Source organism: Hydra vulgaris, chromosome 02, assembly GCF_038396675.1.
Source record: "Hydra vulgaris chromosome 02, alternate assembly HydraT2T_AEP".
NCBI lineage: Eukaryota > Metazoa > Cnidaria > Hydrozoa > Anthoathecata > Hydridae > Hydra > Hydra vulgaris.
This window is the reverse complement of record NC_088921.1, coordinates 59,700,161-59,722,025: the sequence shown is the minus strand read 5'-3', so window position 1 is coordinate 59,722,025 and position 21,865 is coordinate 59,700,161. Positions and strand designations below refer to the sequence as shown.

Genomic DNA, 21,865 nt, shown 5'->3' with positions numbered 1-21,865 from the left:
TACATACTATATTTTATACATTTAAATAGCAACAACACGTCTAGATGTGGAATACAAAAATGAAAGGTTTTGCAAATAAAGTGAAAACATAGCAGTACGTATCATCTGCTACTCTTTATTAATAGATACTTTAGGTCATCTTAAAAATACTTTTATACTATCATTCAGTTATATTAAACAACATATGCAGAAAACTCAATAACAGACTCTTTAAAATAATTATTACTGCGTCATCAAAAAGTATTAGTAATTGAAAAAGAATACCAGAAATAATTAGAATAAGTATTATAACTTTTTTTTCTCTATTGACTCACTAATCTACGGTTTGGTAATTTGTGGTCATAAATTTAGGCTTTTACCTGAAATGAAATTAAATTTGTTTGAATTTGACCTAATTGAAGTTGAATTTAACCACAAGATCACGCTCTGGAGTGCACAAATTTAGACAAATCATAATATCATTAACGAATAATTTAGAACATCCGCAATTTGGTTATAATCATCTCCAATATTTTTATTCAGTGGCCTTTATTAATAGGCCACAGACTTCAGAAAAGATGGCATTCACTTCCTAAACAAAAACCTCAACTTAGAAAGATCATGTTCTCTTAGATTGTAGATAATTTTATTTTAACTATTATTATTATTTATATATATTTTACCTATTTATAAGAATAAATTTTTATGACGATTGTATTTGATAACTTCTATTTATCGGTTATTAGTAATAAACGTCACAAGGGTTTACAAGAAAGCTTTCAACAAAATATGTGAGTTGAAAAATTAATTTATTAAACAATGCATCATAACAATAAGTAAGCTAGACTATCAAAAAATTGCAGCTGTTTGGACTAAAGTGGGAGCAAAAGTCTTTATGTAGCAGATTTTTTGTAAGATTTGAGTTACGTTTTTCTCAATGTTTAAGTTCTTCCAACAAATTACTAAAAATACATGTTTTAATCTAATAGTTGTTATATCCATATAGAAATTTTTGTCAACACAATATTTTTAAGCTAACATATTTTTGAGTCAACATTAATATTTTGGAAAGTTTTGATTTGCTTTTAAATGGCAATTATACTTTATTATTATTTATTAAAAAACTTTTTTTTTTTTTTTTTTTAATGAAAATTTATATTTCTCTTCAGGCAAACTATATTTAAATTTTTATCGTGAAATTTATATCAGTATATATAAATATGAAATAAAGCATCAAACTTTTATAATGTTTACATTAGTTTCAAATCCGACTAATATAAATATAAAAATAAATTTATTTTTTTAAACAGCTATTGATATCATATTTATTATATTTATTTACAGCTTTTGATATTATATTTATTATGATTTTGATTTTTATAAAGAAATTAGGTTTGTTATAATACCTAATAAAAGGAGTTCAAAGAAGCAGGGGATTCACGATAGGGTAGAAAAAGTCCAGAAAGCCACAAATTTTATAATAGGATTGAGGGCCCCCAAATTCAATTGCAGAATAATTGTTAAAAGGATGAATTTTTTCTACGGGCCACCTACGTGACACCACTACAAAGACTCTTTTTGGTATAGCTCCAAAAAAAAATCTTTTTTTAGATTTCCCCAATAAAATAAAAGTTTTATATTTAGATGATTTTAGAGCATTTTAATACTTAAATTTGTGAAATATCTGTGAAAGTGAAATATCAAGTATTAGCGACAGCAGCAAGAGCCAATTGCGTGTTAAGCTCTCTCAAAAAAGCTTTTAAAAGCAGAGGCCTTTCCTTTTGGAAAGTCTTGTACACCATATGTGCCAGACTTCATATTGAGCTATTCAAGCCTGATTTCCACATCTACAACGAGATAAATGTACGCTGGAGTGTATTCAACAAAAAGCAATAAAAACAACCATAGAAATCAAGCATCAGTCATATGAGTAGAGGCTCTATATTCTTGGACGCACAACTCTTGAAGAAAAAAGAAATTGAGATGATTTGATTCAGCAATTTAAAATCGTTCATGGTATCAAAAATTAACATTTGCTGTACCACAGGTGTATGCATCATCAATATTAAATTACTGCCTATGAGGGCGCAAGACTACTTGCTTAACTAACCAATTAGTCGAAAACTGCGAAGAGAAGAAGTATTTCTTCACTAGCAGCGTAGTAAATGTATGGAACGCACTTTCATCAAATACAACCTACACAGTGTTGGTTAATGCCTTCAAAAATCATATTGATGGAAAAAGAACATAAAATGAACAAAGCACGTATCTTTAAACTGTCAAATAGTAGCGTCTGGTGTCAAGGGTGGATCCATAGGGGGCAATGGGGGCAATTGCCCCTCCTTTCCCCCCCCCCCTTCCCCCCTCCTCCTCCTTTCTTCCCTACATGATTTCAAAAAACTTTTTTTTGTATTTAGTATTTGTAAAAAAAAGTTATTAAAAAAGCATACTTGATTTGTTGATTATTTTGACAACTTATATTACAAATTCTAATTTACGATTTCCCGACTTTGCAAAACGGTCAATCGCGTTTTCAACATTTACTGGAATTTCTCTGTGTACATTAAGTAAAGCCAGTCCGACTAGTCTATTTTTTTTTCATTCGTGTTCTCCTCCAATTTTTAATTTTTTGCAAGGTTGATAAGCTACGTTCAGCACTGGCGAAACTTACGGGACATGACTTACAATATTACATTAATTTAACAGGTTTGTCTTAGGTAAATTATTCTTTCAAAACTATAAAAAACAATGAGATTAACTGAGATAATTGTAGAGATAATTATTTAAAAGAATTTTAGAGAACAAGACAGAAAAAAGCTGAATAACAATTTAAAAAAATAGTATGTTGCGTAACCGAAGACCTTAATAAATGTTTCTTCATTTTGGTTATCCCTAACGTTCAGTTTATAATGCCACTTTGAATATATTTGAAGCAAGCATTACTAATATCAAATTAATAATAAAGTATTATACTGCGTCATTTTAAAAGAACTAAATGAAAAGTAAAATGATAAAAAGAAAATGTGTTGAATTGTTTTATTTTCAAAAATAAAAGCCATTAAAACCAATTAAATAAAAAGAATTGAAAATTTAGAAATTCCTATAAACTCCTTTTCGCTTTTATACTTTCAACATGTTGAAATTTGCGCGGCATAACTTAAATAGTAAACTTTAAACAGTACGTAAACTTTAAATAGTACGTGTACTATTTAAAAGTGATTCAATTAAGTTGTACGGCGCAAATTTTAAACCGGACCACTGAGATAACAATTTATGACATCATTTCATTGTTACACTGTTTAAAGTAGTTTGTTTAGAATTAAAGATTAAAATCAAAAATTAAAGAGTGATATATATAAATATAAGAGTATGACAGAAAAAGAGTAATATTCAATCAAAAATTATATAAAAATGATTTGTGGGGTTGCTGTGAAATTGCCCCCCTCCCCTTACTTAATGATCTGGGTTCGCCCCTTCCTGATGTCGCACTAATTGATTAGAAGTTTAAAAATTTATTACTGGTAATAAATATTCAATATAAATTTCTAATTTCTGAATAAACAAGTTTAAGTTCAAATTCATTTACTCAAAAAAAAAATCTAGTAGAAGCTGAAACCGCATTTTTCCATCATGAAACAATTCTAACCTGAATTAAAACCGAACCAAGTTTTCCTCAATAACCATTAATTGAGCCTTCGAAAATTTTTTGGAGCTCTTATAATTCTAAATATTTCTATTCTGTTACACACCCTTATTCTAACTTAATGAATTTAATAATTTAGAAATTAAAAACAACAGTTCCAAATGTAATTTCTAAAGACCATTTGGTCTCTAGAAATTACATTTGGAACTGTTGGAACTAGGCAACAACGTTGTTAAAATGAAAAGAACTTATTTAAAAAATCTTTTTTTTTATATTTAGTGCAATATTAATATTTAAATGGCAACCTGCATAAATAACAACTTTAAATTTAATTTACAAAATATTTTTAATATAAACTCACTTTTTTACTATTTTAATTTTTCGCTCCAAGAGTTCATAGTTTTTTGTTAAGAAAGAATTATTTATTATATTTACAAATTGTCCACTCAGTGTTTTTGACATCACATTGAGATAATGACATACTTTTGAGTTTATAACTTTGATACATTTTATCAAAATTATCCCATCAAGATTATGTTATGCTGACCTTAGGAATTGCTAAAATTATTGCCATCATGTTAGCAAATTTCTTATATTTGGTTTATAAAGGTCTAGGGAAGAGTGGTGTAAAACGGAACTCAAAACATGAAATAGGTAACTAGCTTCGCACAACCAAAATCTAATAAAAATATTTTTTTCATGAACTTCAATACATGCTCTATAATTTAGCATTTATAAGTCAATGATGCATTACATTAAAAAAAAAAAAACCTTTGATAAAAAGATACTAGGGCTTTTTTTACCGTAAAAGTAACCTAAAATGAACTCAAGGACCCATCTCACCCTGTCAAGAATAGAGAAATTAAAAAGTGAAATCTGAGTTTATTCAAAAATGTATAACTATTAATGTATAGAAAACACATAATCTTTTGTTCATTAATCATTTTAAAATTTGACACTCTGATTAAACTAAATCAGACAGAGAACATAAAATGAGCCTATACCTTTCCTGCAACAGAGTAACAGAGACTACCATTGCAGTATAATCAAAAACAGAGTATTTGATTTTTTAGTAAATTATTTTGCTTAGTTAGCTTTATTGTAAAACACTTCAGGAAAGAACACACTCTATCTTGTTTTGTTATTTTCAGCAAAAAATGCATTATCTTGTTTTGTTATTTTCAGCAAAGAACACACTTCCAAAAATTGGTTTTGATATAATTCTTATTTTGTTTATCAGCGACTGCAGATAAACAAAATAAGAGTGAAAGTGTTGAAGCAAAACTGTTTTTTTGTAAATACATTTCAATTTAGTGGAACAAAGTCTTTTTACAAAAACCATTTACAAAAAACAAGCAGATTATGCTCGCAAGTATCCCTTTTTAAGCAACTCGACTATTTGATAAGTTTGTACAACTTTTTCAGAATAATTTCTTATCTACTATTCAACCTTTGTGTATAATAAGTCATTAAATCCTTTCTAAATGCTAAAATACATAGCGACAATGCAGTGTAAACAATACGGTAACATTAATGAATAATAAGGCAACATTGAATTACTGTTGCGTTGAATAGTTCAGACTTCGTGCAAGATCGCGGAAGAAAAAAAAAGAGATGAGAAAAATATTGCATGATGCACTCAAGCAGATTTATACTTTAACCAACTACCTACGCTCAGCGGATGTCAGGTATATAACCTGGTTTTTCCACAAGCCTTAGGCACTTTTAATTGCTTATTTAGAAGGTCTATTATGCCTATTATGTCATATAATTTATTCATTTTTGTCAAGAGTCAATATTCTTGCTGAAGAGGTTAGCTCTGGTATTTTCACAGGCAACTCTGATTTCAAAGTCTATAACCCACAAAGTCAATCAACGCCAGCTTGTTCATATTCTAAAATAATTATTAAACAGACATTGTTAGTTAAAGAAAACTGGATGTATCTCTAAGTCAAATTTTAAGTGTTAACCAAAAATGCATTGCTTCCATATGTCTGATATGAGTCACTAGCTCATTCTACATTTTAACAAAAAACAAAAATTTTATTATTAAGTGACTTCATCAACGCTCCCAGCAAACACGTGTTTAAGACAGCCTTAATTGTATGTTTTATTCAATGGACTTATCTTTGAATTACGTCAAAAAAATATTTAATCGCGACGTTCTTTGAAATAACTTTTTTTCTGCTAATCTAAGCCCACTTAAATGTGTTTTAAAGACGTCTTTAAAAAGACTGCATTGTCGCGAATAATTTTACGTCTTTGTAAGACGTCTTTATTACGTCAATTTAGTCTACGGCTTAATATAAGTTCCTTTTAATAAGTCTACTTTTATGCGCTTTTAAAATGACTGTTTTTTGGCGTGAAAATTGTATGTAACTTTGTAAGACTTTGTTTTTCATAATAAACTTTTACTTCAACCAATCTTTATCTTTTAACCCACTGTTCTAGCGAAAGGTTTTATATAGATATCATGGAAACTGAAAATCGAATAAAACGTCGTCGCTTGAATAAAAATATATATTTTTATTAAAGCATTATTATATCAAATATATATTTGATTTATTTTTTGAATGTTTGTTCTTTAACTTGAGTCTTGAACTTCAAGCTTCTACTTAAACTCGAGGTTGCATTGTTTCCTCTGCCTTCTTTAAAAACATTATCTACTTTATTTATTTTTTATTATTATTAGTTGTTTTAGGCCGAGCATGGGAATTTTTGTTGCATTTGTGAGAATATCACCATTTAATATCATCATTTAACGTCAACCAACCAGTTTAGCAAGGTTATTGAGGCAGAACCACTTAATTGTGTAATTAATTGCTATATAAAAGTCAATGAATTCACTTAGTCGATTTGCCAATTTCGGATCATCTTAACCGCGTAGTTTAGAAACTGTTAACTAAACTAGTTTAGATAGCACCGAAAAGGTTTTGCTGAAGTCTTACTTACATTTTTTCATTTTTGATTTTTCAGTTTTTGGAACAACGTCAGAGGATAACAAAGGAGATTTTAGTTCGGCGCACAGTTTGTTCAATTAGCAGTAGCATGCTCAAAGTGTTGGGGAAGTTGCATACTCACTTTTAACAATCTCATAAAAATTCCTTTAACTTTTTATGACGTAATGTTGACCCATTAAATAAATTAAAGTTTTTAATAACAGCATTTCACCTAGCAGTCGTATTACTGGGATCCCGGACTTTTTTAGACTCCAGAAATCCCGAGATTTGCCAATATCACTAAGAGATTAGTGATATTGGCCATTCTATTAAATTAAATTAAACAATCCCGGAATTTTGTGTTGTTATCCCATTTCTTGTAAAATACTCTTCAGTTTTCTCTAAAATGTTATTGATGTGACACATCTTGCGTTCATTTATTCGCTGTTTTATTTACAAATTTTTGTGTCAATTGAGTTGCAATAACCACCAGAAATTTGCATAAGTGTTGCATAAACATGGAAATATATAGAGCTAAACCTCACTTTAAAGTCATTTTCTTTATGTAAAGTTTAATGTATTAGGAAGCCCAGAGTTCCTATTCATAAAATTTTTCTGATAAATTCCCTCTAAGATTCAACAAAACAAACCAATTCTATGATTGTTTCAATATTTTTCAATTTACTAATTTCGTATTTATTTTCACTGCTTCTTTTTTCAGGCTAATTAAATGTAAACTACCTATAAAGAGGCAGAATCTTTATTGAGAAGAATGTTATCATTACTTTGGTAGCATGGAAAGAGATATTTAGTAAGGATTATTCTTTCGTATTCTGTTAATATTGTTCCTCGGATATTGGTATAGAAAGCACAGGCGTTGCACCGGTTTCTAGACATTGTTATACAAATATTATAAATGAAAATTCAAAATCCAAGAATTTAACAGCTGAAACAGGCCAAGTTTTTGTAAGTAAAAAATGCTATTTAAGTAAGTATAAACTGCAAAAGCTGTTCTAGCCTACTACACGACCATTCACCTTAATTTCGATGTACCAAAAGATTTTTTAAAATAATTTTTTCAGATTCAGGAGTACCAAAAAATATTTCGTCATTCTATACAAAGTCACAGATTATAATTCTTAACTTTTTAACTTGGAATTTAGTAAAGATACTACTTAACGTATTATGAGAGTGATATATTTTATATTGCTACAAATGTTTCTAGCCACAAAGAAATGAAACATTTTAAAATTATAACGAATTATTTTATATTGGATGGTTTGGTAGTAAAACTGTTAGATTTTGATATTTTACCAGATGAAAAAAGTCGGCGACTATATTTGAATATTTAAAAAGTTTTTTAGAAAATAATAATCTTAATTCGACAAAATTAGTTGCCTTCAGGCTATTATATGTCATAATGTCATAAAAAAAAAAAAAGCATGTAAAAGATTAGCACTGGACTTTGAAATTAGGGATTGCAATACCGGAAATCTTTTCCAATCTCTGGGTTTTGGGATCGAAAATTATCAATCTCGGGATAATTGGATTGATTTGGGATTCTAAACAGATATAATATTATGTCTACATTAAATTAATTAGAATAAAACAAAACTTTTTTTAACAAAAGTTTATTTATTAAATAAAGGCGATTTACATTGTTTGAAAAAAAACATGTTAATACATTATGTTTTGAGTGTTTTAAAATGTGACTTCAGGAATTAATAAAGTCTCCTAACTGGTCGTTGATTGTCTTTCTCTCAATAAAGTTTCTCTTCGATACTTAAGAATTACTTCGATGTTTAAGAATTACTTTAATACTTAAGAATTACTTTGATACTTAAGAATTACTTCAATACTTAAGAACTGCTTCGATACTTAAGAATTACTTCAATACTTAAGAGTTACTTTGATACTTAAAATTACTTCGATACTTAAGAATTACTAATAAAAGAATGACCAATAAGCTCAGCTGTTCTTTTCAGTTGCATTTTCTGATTATAATTATTGTAATAAATATTTCATAAATTTTAAAGGTGTCATTTGCTTATCAACTTTTTGTCATATAGACTTTAGTTCCATAAATTTTATAGGGGTTTGCTTGTATTTTTTTCTTTTTTTGTGTTTATTAGGGACATCAACATTTAGTAGCAATGGTAAATTTACACTTTTTCAAAATTGTTAGAAATAACTAATCAAATGATTTTAAATTATAACTTTTTCTATGATGTGTTCTTAAGTGGTGCCAACTACCTTCCATTGATAACCTTACAGATTGTACCTTTTAAAATTTTTTGCATTTTATCTTTTCTATCTTGTAGTCTTTAATAGCATTGGCGTCTTGAAGCAATGGTAACAGGTTGGCAATGGTAACAGGTTGTATCTTTTCAAAATGATTATAATTAACTTGGTATGAGAAGATATCTTTTTTATAATCTTTAGAAGCAAGAGCATTTAAGTATCAGTAGTAAAAGTATCTTTTAAATAGGAGTTAATATTCCATAAATATACAAAGTGTCATTTGCTTATTATCCTTTTTAATTCATATTCTTTATTGCCATCGACACTTAGTTGTAATGATAATGCTATATCTTTTCAAAATAATTATAAACGACTAATCAAATTATTATATATTATATTCTTTTTATTTTGCATTCTTTTGTGGCAACAACATCTTGAACCAATGATAATGTTATATATATATTTTTTTTTAAATCATTAAAAATCATATATTATGTGAAGGTATCTTTCAATGCAAATATTTATTCTATAAAATTTAAATGTGTCATTTGTCGGAGCGTGATTGACATCTGGTAGCAAAGGTAAGACTATCTTTTCAAAATAAATAAATTGGCAAATGTAATAGTTACTTATTATTTTATTTTTTATTTTGCGTTTTTATATGGTGACAACATCTGTTACTAATGATAATGTTACAAATTGTATTTTTCAAAATCATTATTAATGACAACAAATTTAAAGATTAAGTCAAACAAAAAGAATTTTTTAAATTCTCTTTTTTATTTTGTGTTCATTAGTTGCATCAGTTGCTACCAATAATAATGTGATCTAAAGTATCTAAGTTTTAAAGATGACATTTTTGATTATTATCTTTCTTTTTTTTTAGTATTTAATGTCATTGATATTTGATAGCAATACGCACTAAAAAAAATAACATCATTATAACATCATTCAATTCTAAAGTTTGAATTTTAACGTTATATTTAACGTTGTATTTAGATTTATACAGTTACATTATTAATATAACTGTATAAATTGATTATATGTTAATCTATTAAATATTAAATTTATTAATATGATATTAAATAAATTAACTATATATATATATATATATATATATATATATATATATATATATATATATATATATATATATATATATATATATATATATATATATATATATAAATATATATATATATATATATATATATATATATATATATATATATATATATATATATATATATATATATATATATATATATATATATATAATATATTAATATATATATATATAAATATATAATAAATTAATATATATATTATTATATAAAAAATTATATATATATATATATATATTATATATATATATATATATATATATATATATATGTATACATATATATATATATATATATAGATATATATATATATATATATATATATATATATATATATATATATATATATATATATATAATAGTATTTTTTTTTTTTTTTTCTACTATGTTCTACTTTTAATGTTCAGAACATAATCAATTTAAAATGGTTTGGTTGTGCAGTAAGCGTTTCAACTTTTCCAGCAGTAATGTGTGAGCAATTAGTGGAAATGACAGTTGAAGTTTCCAGTGTCTTAGATATTTCAAATAGTCATCCGCTAAATGGGTTTTAAGCTATCGATACAGGCCAACACTTTTCCTTCAATTCCTCTTTTAATTATCAATCTCATCAGTCATCATTAAAAAATTGTTCAGGTTGCTCTACCACGCCAGTAACAAATAAATCTATAGAAACTGATACTGGTACAGAGTTGGTTGCAGGCTCATCTAACTTCAATTGACCTCAATTAACCAAAAGAAAGGTAACATTTTATTGTGTTAATTGTCCTTTCATATCAGATACTTAAACTTTAATGAGAAATCATTTAAAATTTTGTAATAATGGTGCCGCCGTGTTTTGTATTAATTGTTTTTCCAAATTTAAAAGTTTATTTGGTTATCAAAAGCACTTTTAATTGTACTAAAGAAAATAATAATGGTGATAATAATACTGAACCTAATATAATAATTGATCAAATAGTGTATGATAATGTTGATGATTTGAATAATGATTATCTTGGCATGTTAGCTTTACATTTGCAGTCTAAGTACAGATGTACTCAGATTGTTTTAGATGTTATATTTTCAACTTTAAAAGAGCTATTTACTGGCCCAGTTCTTGATGTTAAAAAACTAAATGATTCCTGTAAAAAGTTATCATCGCAATATTCTCGTGAAAAATATTTTAAACATGTATTTTATATGCCTACTATAAAGATTATTGGTAAAGGATCAGTTGTTCCATTTATGATGATGCTAAATTTTTTATTACAATCACCTGAGATTATAGAGTTTACGAAGGTATCAAATAACGGGTGATGCGGAAGTTATCGGACAAAATAAAAACGTCAATAACTTATTTATAAATAAAAAAACAAACTACTATTATATTTTTTTTAAATAAAGCATTTATCTTTTAAAAAAAATATAAATTTTTTTTTATATGAAAAAACACCACCATCTGCAATTGATCTCAATTTTGCTCTGACGCCTTTCATATGCGACTGTAAAAAGTTTAAATCAGTTTAAATCTTGTAGTTTTAGTTTAATGGGATCAATCAAAACTTGCTCTGTTGAGGCTTGCCAATCTCCCTCTTAAACCTTCTGTGCCAAATGTCCCCAAAAATTTTAAATTGGTCGTGCTTGAGGCACATTTGGGGGATTGGATTCTTTATCAACCTAATCGACATATTGGTCCATCCAATTTAGAGAATCTTTAGAATAATGAGAACTTGCTAAATCTGGCCAAAATAAATAGTTAAAGTCTCCATGATACTTGTGAATAAATATAAGAAGTCGTTTTTCTAAACATTCAACAACTCATGAAGAGTGTCTAGTTCGAAATTTGCCTGAACATGTTGTACGTTTAAATGAGTTGAGTTCTGGGCTAAGTAAAACTAATAGAACAAAATGGTCGAGAAATTATGGCATTGTTAACTTTAGTATTTTATTAAATATTCCAAATTTTGATGTCACCAAGCAGTTACTTTTTGATCCAATGCATGATTTATTGGAAGGGCTTGTGCCATTACATTTAGAATTATTTTTATTTTACTGCATACCATAAAAGTTTTCTTTGCTGATCTTAAACAATGGCTTCAGTCATACATATACCCTTCTGGTATTGAAAAACCTGGTGTTATTTCACCTTCACTTAAAATTCGAGGAAGTTTTGGTAGTGAACAAGTATTAACTCTCTCTCGTGTGCTTTGTTTTTATTTATTAAAATTTATGGATTTATCTGATCCTCACCTTTCATGCTTAGTTAAACTTATACAAATTGTGCAACTATGTATGTCTCCGTTAGTGACTGATATGTATATCAAGGACCTAATGGTTTGTATTCAAGCACATCATTGCAGTTTCCTTCAATTATATTCAAATTTTATTCCAAAACTGCATTTTCTTGTACACTATCCAGCGCAAGCATCTCAATTTGGCTCATTACAGGGACATCTCTGTCCTTGAGCGTTTGAGCGTAAAAATCAAGTAATAAAAAATTTCAGACATTTTAATTTTAAAAACATGCCATATTCAGCTTGCAAAGCAATGGTTGTAAATACAACTGGATTGTTTTTTAATTCTTTTGGTGAAAGACGATGTGATGTTTATGGAGAGGTTGATCAATTAAAATTTAAAAATAGTTTTATTTCAAGTGCAGTCATAAACAGAATACTTTATAAGCAAGGTGACATTGTTTCTGACACAATTGAAAATAAATTATAATTCCATAAAATTCTTGAAATTTTAACACAAAATGAAAAGCGTATTTTCAAAGCGCAGAAGTTAAATATTAAAAGTTATTCTGCTTACATCGCAACTGAAATTTCGTCTGGTATTAAATATATAGAACCAGACAGTCTTGTATTTCCATGGCGTGTACTTCAATTTTGCTCTGATGACACAAATAAAATACTATTATTTCCAACAGCAATACCGAATTTAAATTTTTTGTAATATAAACATTATTTTCATCGGAACTGTCTTATATAAATTATTGTGTAATAGTTATTATTGATAAACAATTAATTGTATTAATATGATTTCAGTAATAACAATTCTCCTTATAAAGAATTATTTTTTACTCATAAATAATGCTTTTGAGTTAATAACAAAAATATTTGTTCAGGGATAATTTTTTTATTTAGATAAAAGTAAATATTTTGTATTGTTTAGATTTTAAAAGTACCATTTCCTGAAGCTGGTATTCATAACATTGAAGAATATTTCAATTTTTCATTGATTGAGTTTTTGAATGGAAGAAGTATTAATGCCATCAATGATATTAAAAAGTAGTTAAAAACCTCCTTAATTAATTATTGCAAGGATTGTCTTCCCCAATGCAACGACAAATGGGTAAGAAAAGAGTTTTTTGCGCGCCTGAAGCCTTCAATGATAAGTCGATTTCCATTATTTATGGAGGACTGGGTACATTTATTTTAATAATTTAAATTCATGAAAATAATATAATACAGTTTATTTTTTTATTATTTTGTTTGCAACAAATTTTGTGTGATGATGTTGCAATATAATAACAAACAAAAAAATTTTAAGTTATGCTATTATTTTTAGGATAAGCTTTTAGGTTTAATAGCTAATATATTGCGACAGCAACAATGGGCTAAGTCAAACAAAGCTAGTCCGAAATTTGGAAAACTTTCCAAATCCAAAAAATCGTTGTCTTTGTTGGCGCTAGTTAATTCTGCTGAACCAGTTCTCAGTAAAGAACAGTTACTTCATGAAGTTGACGTTTGTACATAATTGGCTTTTTTGTACTAATTTAAATTTTATATTGTAAAATACATTTACCAATAAATCTCATCATTTGTGTTGTATTTATATGAAGTATTAAATTTAATGTATATTTTATATAATTTTTTACTATTCAAATATTTACAATTTGTATTCTACAATACATATTCTTTTACAGATTGAGCTGCGGAAGAATAAGCCTTCGATTCCAGTTTTTGCAATTTTAAATAGGAATTTGTTTGAGCCCCAAATATTTAAAAGCATTCCAATTTGACTGCAATTATCTCCATCTCTTCTTATAAGCGAGTTTTGCAGACTTTATCCAATGTTTGATGATTTTGAGAATATTTCTAAAGAGTTTTGTAGTATAGCTTTTTCTGATGGGTCTAATTTTTTGAATTTGATAAAGTTTCAAGGCGATGTCTCCTGTAAAAAGACTTCTAGCAATGCTTTTTATGCAACGCAGGTAAATAATAATATTGTTTTTTGTATAGATTTATTATCACTCAACAATATGATATTTTGATTATAAAATTATTTAATAACAGTCTGATGATAATTATTTAATCAGTCTGAGGAAAAAAGTGATTCTTACGCCAACACATACGTCACTTTTAATTACTTTTAACTTTCGTCCAACATTTGCATGTTGGACGAAAGTAAAAACCATTAATTTATTTACAAATAAATCGTTTTTTAAAAAAACCACAAAAACGCAAATTTAATTGACCAGAATGTTTTAAAAACATTCTGAATGTTTTTAACTATATAAACAATGTTTTTATTTTTATTTTTTTTAATAAAATGTTTTTATTTTTAATTTTTTTAATAAAACGTTTTTATTTTTAATTTTTTTTACTGTAAATCATGCGTGGAGTGTTGCTACATCGACTATCTTATAGCCTGACTCGCAAGGGAGTGCTGCTACATCGACTGACAAATAGCCTGACTCGCAAGGGAGTGCTGCTACATCGACTGACAAATAGCCTGACCCGCAAGGGAGTGCTGCTACATCTACTATCTTTTAGCCTGACTCGCAAGGGAGTGTTGCTACATCGATTGAGGGTTTGATTGGGGCAGGCAGTCTATCAATTAATAAAAAAAAAATTCCGGTCTTGTATACGGGTTGTATATATATATACTTATATATATATATATATATATACATATATATATCATATATATATGTATATATATATATCATATATATATATATATGTATGATATATTATACGTGATATATATATCATATCATATGTATACATATGTAAATATATATATATATATATATATATCATATATTTATATATATATATATCATATATTATATGTGACATATATATATATATATCATATCATATATATCTATATATATATCATATCTATATATATATGATATATATATATATATATATATATATCTACAGATATATATATATATTTATATATATTTATATTTATATATATATATATATATATATATATATATATATATATATATATATATATATATATATATATATATATATATATATATATATGTATATATATATATTTATATATATATATATATATATATATATATATATATATATATATATATATATATATATATATAGGTTTAGTTTATATGAGTATATTCAGAGATTTACATAAATATTTTATTTATATTATATTTATAATGCCTATTTCAAAGCAAATATATTTACACATGATTTTTTACTACTAATTTTTAAATTAATTAATTTTAAATTGATTTTATTAACGAAAACAGATATAACATCAATATAACGACAAAGTTGTGCGAACTAACATCATTATAACATCAATATAACGTTATTATAACATCATAATGATATTATATTTTAAAAATATAACGTCATTTTTTAAAATATAACATCAATATAACGTTATTTTAACATCAACATGATGTTATATTTTTCAGATATAACATCATTTTGATGTTATAATAACGTTATATTGATGTTGTAATGATGTTAGTTAGCGCAACTTTGTCGCTATATTTTTTAAAATATAACATCAAATTTTTTTAGTGTGTAGTAGCAATGGCTGAGTCTTTTCAAAATACTTATAAATGACCGATCATAGTATTATGTATTACATCCTTTTTATTTTGTACTCTTAGTGGAAAATCTTTTCAAAAATGATTAAATGAATTATACAATGTCTTTTTTTATATTCTCTTTTATTTTGTAACCTTTAGTGGCGACAACAATTTGTACCAGAGGTAAACTTGTACATAATTTTTCAACAAGAATATATTCCATAAATTTGTAGAGTTCATTTTCTTATTTTCTTTTTTTATTTTGTATTCTTTAGAGGCATCAAATCTCGGTAAGGCATTGGTAAGCTTATACCTTTTCAAAATACTTATAAATGCTCAACTAAATGATTAATATTATAAACCACACGCGATTTAAGGATGTTTTTATGTAAGTTATTGTTCTTCGTTTTGTAATCTTTATTAGTGTAAACATTTTGTATACAATGGGTTACAAATGCTTTATTTTAAATAGTTTATAAACTACACAACTTTGTTAAATTCGTATAAGTAAACTTTAAACTTTTAGAAATTTTGTATTAACTTTTAGTTGTTTTAGTTGTTTTTAATTTACTGTAATAATTTTATTTCATTTTTATGTCTTCAAACTTTACACAATTTAACTGGACATATTCAAATAAAAACTTTTTTTTTTTTGTATTTACTTTACTTTAGCGACTATTATCTTAAAACATTTTTAATGTGTTTTTAATATTGTGCTCTTAAAAATAAGATCAGTATAATAAATAAAACGCGAAGTATAACAATTATACCGTTAGTTCATTTTTCTTCAATATAACGCTAGACTTGAGCAAATATAACGGATAAAAATACGTCAATATAACGCAAGTATAACGGATAACTGGCGTTATATTTGATCCACTCGGTTTTTTAAGGAATAAAGTCGGCTAATTGGTATTTTACACGTTTCAGTCCCCAGGTTTTTAATCTTTTTATTTTATTTTTTATTTTAAGAAAGCATTCGGCAGTTCTTAAGGATTCGCCTCCCCTCATTTTATTGCTAAAATCGCCCCCGATTTGACTTGATTTTAAACCTTGTGACACATTTTCTTTTTTAACATCCCCATATCTACAAATAAATGTAACTTGTGCAAATAAAATGACTCAACTTTGCCTTGCAGATATTGAACTTGTTAGTTAGAAATTCCTTTCATGTATCTGCATTTATTATTTGTTCTAATGCGACATCAGAAGTGTAGAAAAAAGTTTTTATTTTTACTTTCCAGAAAGAACACTTTTTAAACTTTTCATATACTTTTAGATGTGTATCTTTTATTTTGAGATGTTTATCATACCGTAATTTTGGATGAGTATCTTTTATTTTGAGAAAATTATCTTTGTGCCGTATTACCCAACGGGCATAATTAGGATGATAAAATAAAAATAACTATTTTGCTAACAATTGAAAACAAAAAATAAACATTCCTCATCTGTGAATGCTACAGATAAAATTATTGTAAAGATTAACGATCTTTATATAGCCTAACCTATTGTAACTAGTATTGTGTAACTAGTACCCATGTTTACCAGCTTATGTATCACATACATAGTTCTGATAATTATTAAAAATTTCATCTTTTATTTCGTATTTTTCTTTCTTACTTTTTGATGTAGTAAACTAAGCTCAACTTGAACTTTATCAATAGCATTTGTATTATCTAAGGCTTTACGCGCTTTTTACGTTAAATTTACGTGTTTAGCATTCGTATTATCTAAAGTTTGAAGGTATGATTTAAAATGCAATAGTTTCATTGCCAACACAAGCAGCTGATGCTCACGTTTGCTTCTCTTATAACCTTTTTCTGAAAAAAATAATTTTATTGAACCTTTTTGAACAACACTACATTCGTTTAAAACATGTGGACCACTAGTTTCAGCAATATACTTATATATGCAGAAAACGCTGCCATTTCGATATGAAATGCGCCGGAGGAAATAAAATTATTGTCAATCCTTAAATATTTTTCACCTTGAAGCTGCATTGCAATTTATGCAATAGTCAAGTAATTTTTTTTTGTATTCCTACAACACGCAATGCTAACTTAGTTGGTGATTCTGATGATAAAATCTATTATAATAAGATGTCTACTTTTTTTTCGAAAGTTTGTAAAAGTTGTATTTTATAACATTATGTAACATAAACACAGATATTGTATTTAAATGTAGAATTCAAATTCAAATGTTCAAATTGTAGGATTGTTAAATGTTTAGATGGCATTGATTTATTAAAACAATAATTCATTAGTTAATTTGCCAAAACTAGATAATGAATTTTGTTGATTTCCATAAATCTAACTTTAAAAAAAAACATGGTTACTGAGCTTATCTAGATGACATCGTGTAGATTATCAGAAACGTTTTTTATTTAGGCAGTTGAAAGTCGAGGTTTTGAACGCGACTTTTATTTATTTTTATATTTAGGCCTTAAGAAGTCCTTTCGGTCTTATCACAGAAAACCGCGTATGAGCATTTAATTGGAAGTTCACGCATCCTTCCAAATCGATGTCGCAAAACTTGCCCAAAGGTGGGGTGTGAAGCACAGATCCTTTGTTCCTGAGGCAAGCACACAACCACTGCGCCACGGTTGCTACAGAACTGCTACTAATTTAAAAAAATAAGCATACGTCTTCCTAGACCAAGACACACCACCCGTGTATAGTTTAAAATTAAATAAGAAACACATGTTTGAAGTTGAGTCATAGGAGTAAACAATTCCTGATAATGAGTATATCAAAAGTATTAATCCTCAATTAATCTTGTAATTAAATTATATATAAAAGCCAGAGTAACAACCCACGGTTATCATGGATCCTGATAATGCCAACCTAGCTGACCCAAGAACGTCATTTATATGGAAAGGTAGAAATGATACATCAAGATAATCTGTGATGGAAATTTTGAAATCTTTTAAATTTATTCGCCGAAAAAAAATTTATTTCAATGCTCAAATTGAGTAAAATATTGACGTCAGAGTGCGTCAATAAAAACACTTTTCAAATGGGAACTACATGATATAATAACACCAAATTCTAAATAAGATATCAGTCTGATTGGTGAACTATTTAAGGGTTTATGTCAGTTATAGTTTAAATTTTTTTGGACCGATTACTGTGTTATTCGGTCCCTTTTGTCATGTTTTAATTATGTAATGCTAACAATTTTTATTATAATTGTTTTATTGGTACACGAATCATTTTGATTTTATAGACCAATTTATTAACTAGTTATTCTTTAAATAGCAAATCAATTTTTTGACTTGGCTAATGCATAGCGGAAAAATTTCAGCATTTTCAAAAGTGTAAAGTACTGACAAAATGTATAAAAATTTTAAAAAATGGTTAAAAGGATTTTCTTGGAATACCTCCAAAGAAAATAAAAAATATTTGCTTTTCTTAAAACAGAACAGCTGTGAGAAAATTAAGGGTGGAATGCAAGAAGCAAACTTGAGTCAAGTTCGACTTGAACTTTACATTGTAACCAATAGCGGCAGAGTATGGGTTTTCCCCTCCAAAAATACTCTGCTAAAATACTAAATATTTTTTATATTGACTAAGGTAATTGGTTTAAAAAATTTAAATAAGATAAGTAAGATTACTGACCGCTTAAAAGTTAGGAGGGAAGTCCGGCCAGTCCAGTCCGAGGAAAATTTATCTTTACAGATTATGGTTGTTTTGAAATAGAAATTTGTAAAAATTTAATAAAAATAGTTGCAGAGGCACGAAAAGAAAAAATCTCAAGAGAGAAAGATGTTATGAAGTAAAAATCGTTTTTTGGACTGTGTCATCATATAAGACTACGTCTAAAATGTCATTAAATGTGACAAGTAATCAATTCAAATAATTATTTAGTTGTAAGTAAAAATTTATTCAAGAATTATTTCATTGAAACCATTGCAGCATTTTTATCTTTGGCGGCCTTAGGCAATATATATACCACGCCCCATAATTCGTAATAAAAATTAAAAAGTACAAATGTACAATAAAAACTCATTATCTGCAGTTTTTGTTAATTTATTGATTTAAGAAGAACTAAAAATGTCAGTACGGACTAATTAAGCAAAATTCTGCTTTTCTTACTTTCTTCAACACATTAAAATTTTCGCCTTGATTTTTTGTCCGCAAAATCATCAATTATTTCAGAATAATCTACATTTGATGTAAAATCTGTTTCTATTGATAATATAGCTAATGCGTTTAAGCGTTGTTCCTTTATCGTAGATCTTAAATAGGTTTTCAATCTTTTCAATAACGAAAAACTGCGTTCCGCAGAGCAGTTACTTAATTTGTGCATAAAAATATCCTTAAGATTATATTTATATTTGGAAAAACAGTTTCTAATTTTTTTCTATATATTAATTTACTGAGTTCAAATATCGAATTTTCAGAAATTTCATTAGATTTCAAATATGATCCCAAGTGCACACATTTTTCCATAAAACATTCATCTAAATCGCTCTTGTATATCTGGTATAAATTTTTAGCTTTTTCTAATATTAATTTTGGTTAGTATTTCGTTAAATTGTTTAAATATTCAAAATTTTTGTAAATTAATTCATACGTTCAAGCCTCTTTTTCAGTTCTTCACTTAGAAATGAAATTATAACATTAAATATTTTGGTTTTAAAATTCTGATTGGTATGTAATTCCGATTCTTCAATTGTTTCATCATGAAACGTTTTCCGTTTTCTCCCTCGTTTTCTTTTAAATTCTTTAACAAAAGGTATTTCTTTTCAAAAGGTATTCATAGTTTTCATATAAATTTGACATTGAATTTACGAATTCAATTAATGATTTGTATTGCTCAACAACAATCGATAAAAATCATTTTCAATGGTTTGTAGCTTAAAACTAGTAGCATTAAAATGTTTTAAAATTGACCAAGATGTCTTCATAAAACCAAAATGTCTTCATAAAACCAAAATGTCTTCATAAAACCAAAATGTCTTCATAAAACCAAAATGTCTTCATAAAAGCACATTTGAGACAATTCATTTGATTGCTAATATTTTGAGCTTGGCTACTAAATTGAGAAGATACTTTTTCATCTTCTGATATATTTTTTTTAAAGCTTTAGATATTCCCGCCCAGTTTTCATACAGAGCTTTGCATGCATCATACCAACTTGTTTCGGAGAGATTTTATATGGTTCACCCTTTCAAAATAGTAGTTAACACCAACCAACGACTTGTTGAAGAAGAAGAGAAATTAAATAACTCTTGTAAAAAATAGAAAAAGGATGCTGCATCTCGGCAACAATCTGCCGCAAATTTTCCAACCAAGTTTATTGAGTGTGTTGCACAAGGTGTAAAATGCTTTTAAGTTTCCCTCTTAAAGGCAATGTTCGACTAGCAAGTTTTTGTATAACGCACACAACCCGTTTGAGCACCTGAATCCAATAATTTTTTTCCTTTAGAATTTCTGAATTTATATTCTCCTAATAATCGCGGCTTTAGAACTGTTTCTAACTGTCTGTGTTGTGATGTATTTTCGTGCTGAAATAAACGTTCTGTTACATTTTTCCAATCAGAATAACCAGTTGTTGCCAGTGCTGATGAACCACCTAACAATGAACAAGGAGCACAATAAATTGATTTTTTATTCATCACACCGTTTCCATGTAGCAGGATCAAGGTTTATTTGAATGTTTGTATGATTTTTGGATAGATTTACCGTTTTTGAACAACCAGCAGATGTGTTTTGTTCTAAATTATTTGTGTCAGAATGTTTATTTTGTTCTAAATCATTAAATGTTTGAATATCAAGTGATGAGGAAATTATTTAAATATTAAACTATAATCTTAGGTTTTTACTTTGCATACAACAGGTTTGAAAAAACCGTCAGTAATTTGAAATACCGTCAGTAAAACAAAAACACAATAAAATTACACTTGCAGAATTTTGTTGAATGTCGTACGCCCGCACATCTCGCAAAATACTTTTGCAAATTACTACTTATGAATAATGGTAATGTATATTAATATTATTATCTTGTTTAATTCCTATTTTTTATTACATAATTTAATTATAATTATCAATAAATATAAAATTAATTTTGATTGTGTGAAAAAAATTTATGCTTATTAAACTTTCCAAAAAAAATCAAATTGCAAGCGCCCTTTTTCGGTTGG

At 27.0% G+C, this 21,865-nt stretch overlaps 1 protein-coding gene and 1 long non-coding RNA gene across 10 annotated transcripts in view; both read left to right on the top strand.

Annotated features, from left to right (window-relative positions):
* LOC100204458 (ankyrin repeat domain-containing protein 31) overlaps positions 1–21,865 on the top strand; it is a 157,904-nt gene that overhangs the window by 38,554 nt on the left and 97,485 nt on the right. The gene's annotated exons all lie outside the window — the stretch shown is intronic.
* Positions 2–16,387, top strand: LOC136077068 (uncharacterized). Of its 9 annotated transcripts, none has more exons than XR_010636798.1 (8): positions 2–890; positions 7,283–7,372; positions 8,883–9,034; positions 9,304–9,383; positions 10,334–10,666; positions 13,080–14,121; positions 15,710–15,903; positions 15,996–16,385. It is a non-coding gene; the product is annotated as an uncharacterized LOC136077068 (long non-coding RNA). The 9 variants fall into 9 exon arrangements; XR_010636805.1 differs by having other exon boundaries at positions 3–890; positions 13,080–13,259; positions 13,476–14,121; positions 15,710–16,387; XR_010636803.1 differs by having other exon boundaries at positions 3–890; positions 13,080–13,331; positions 13,476–14,121; positions 15,710–16,386.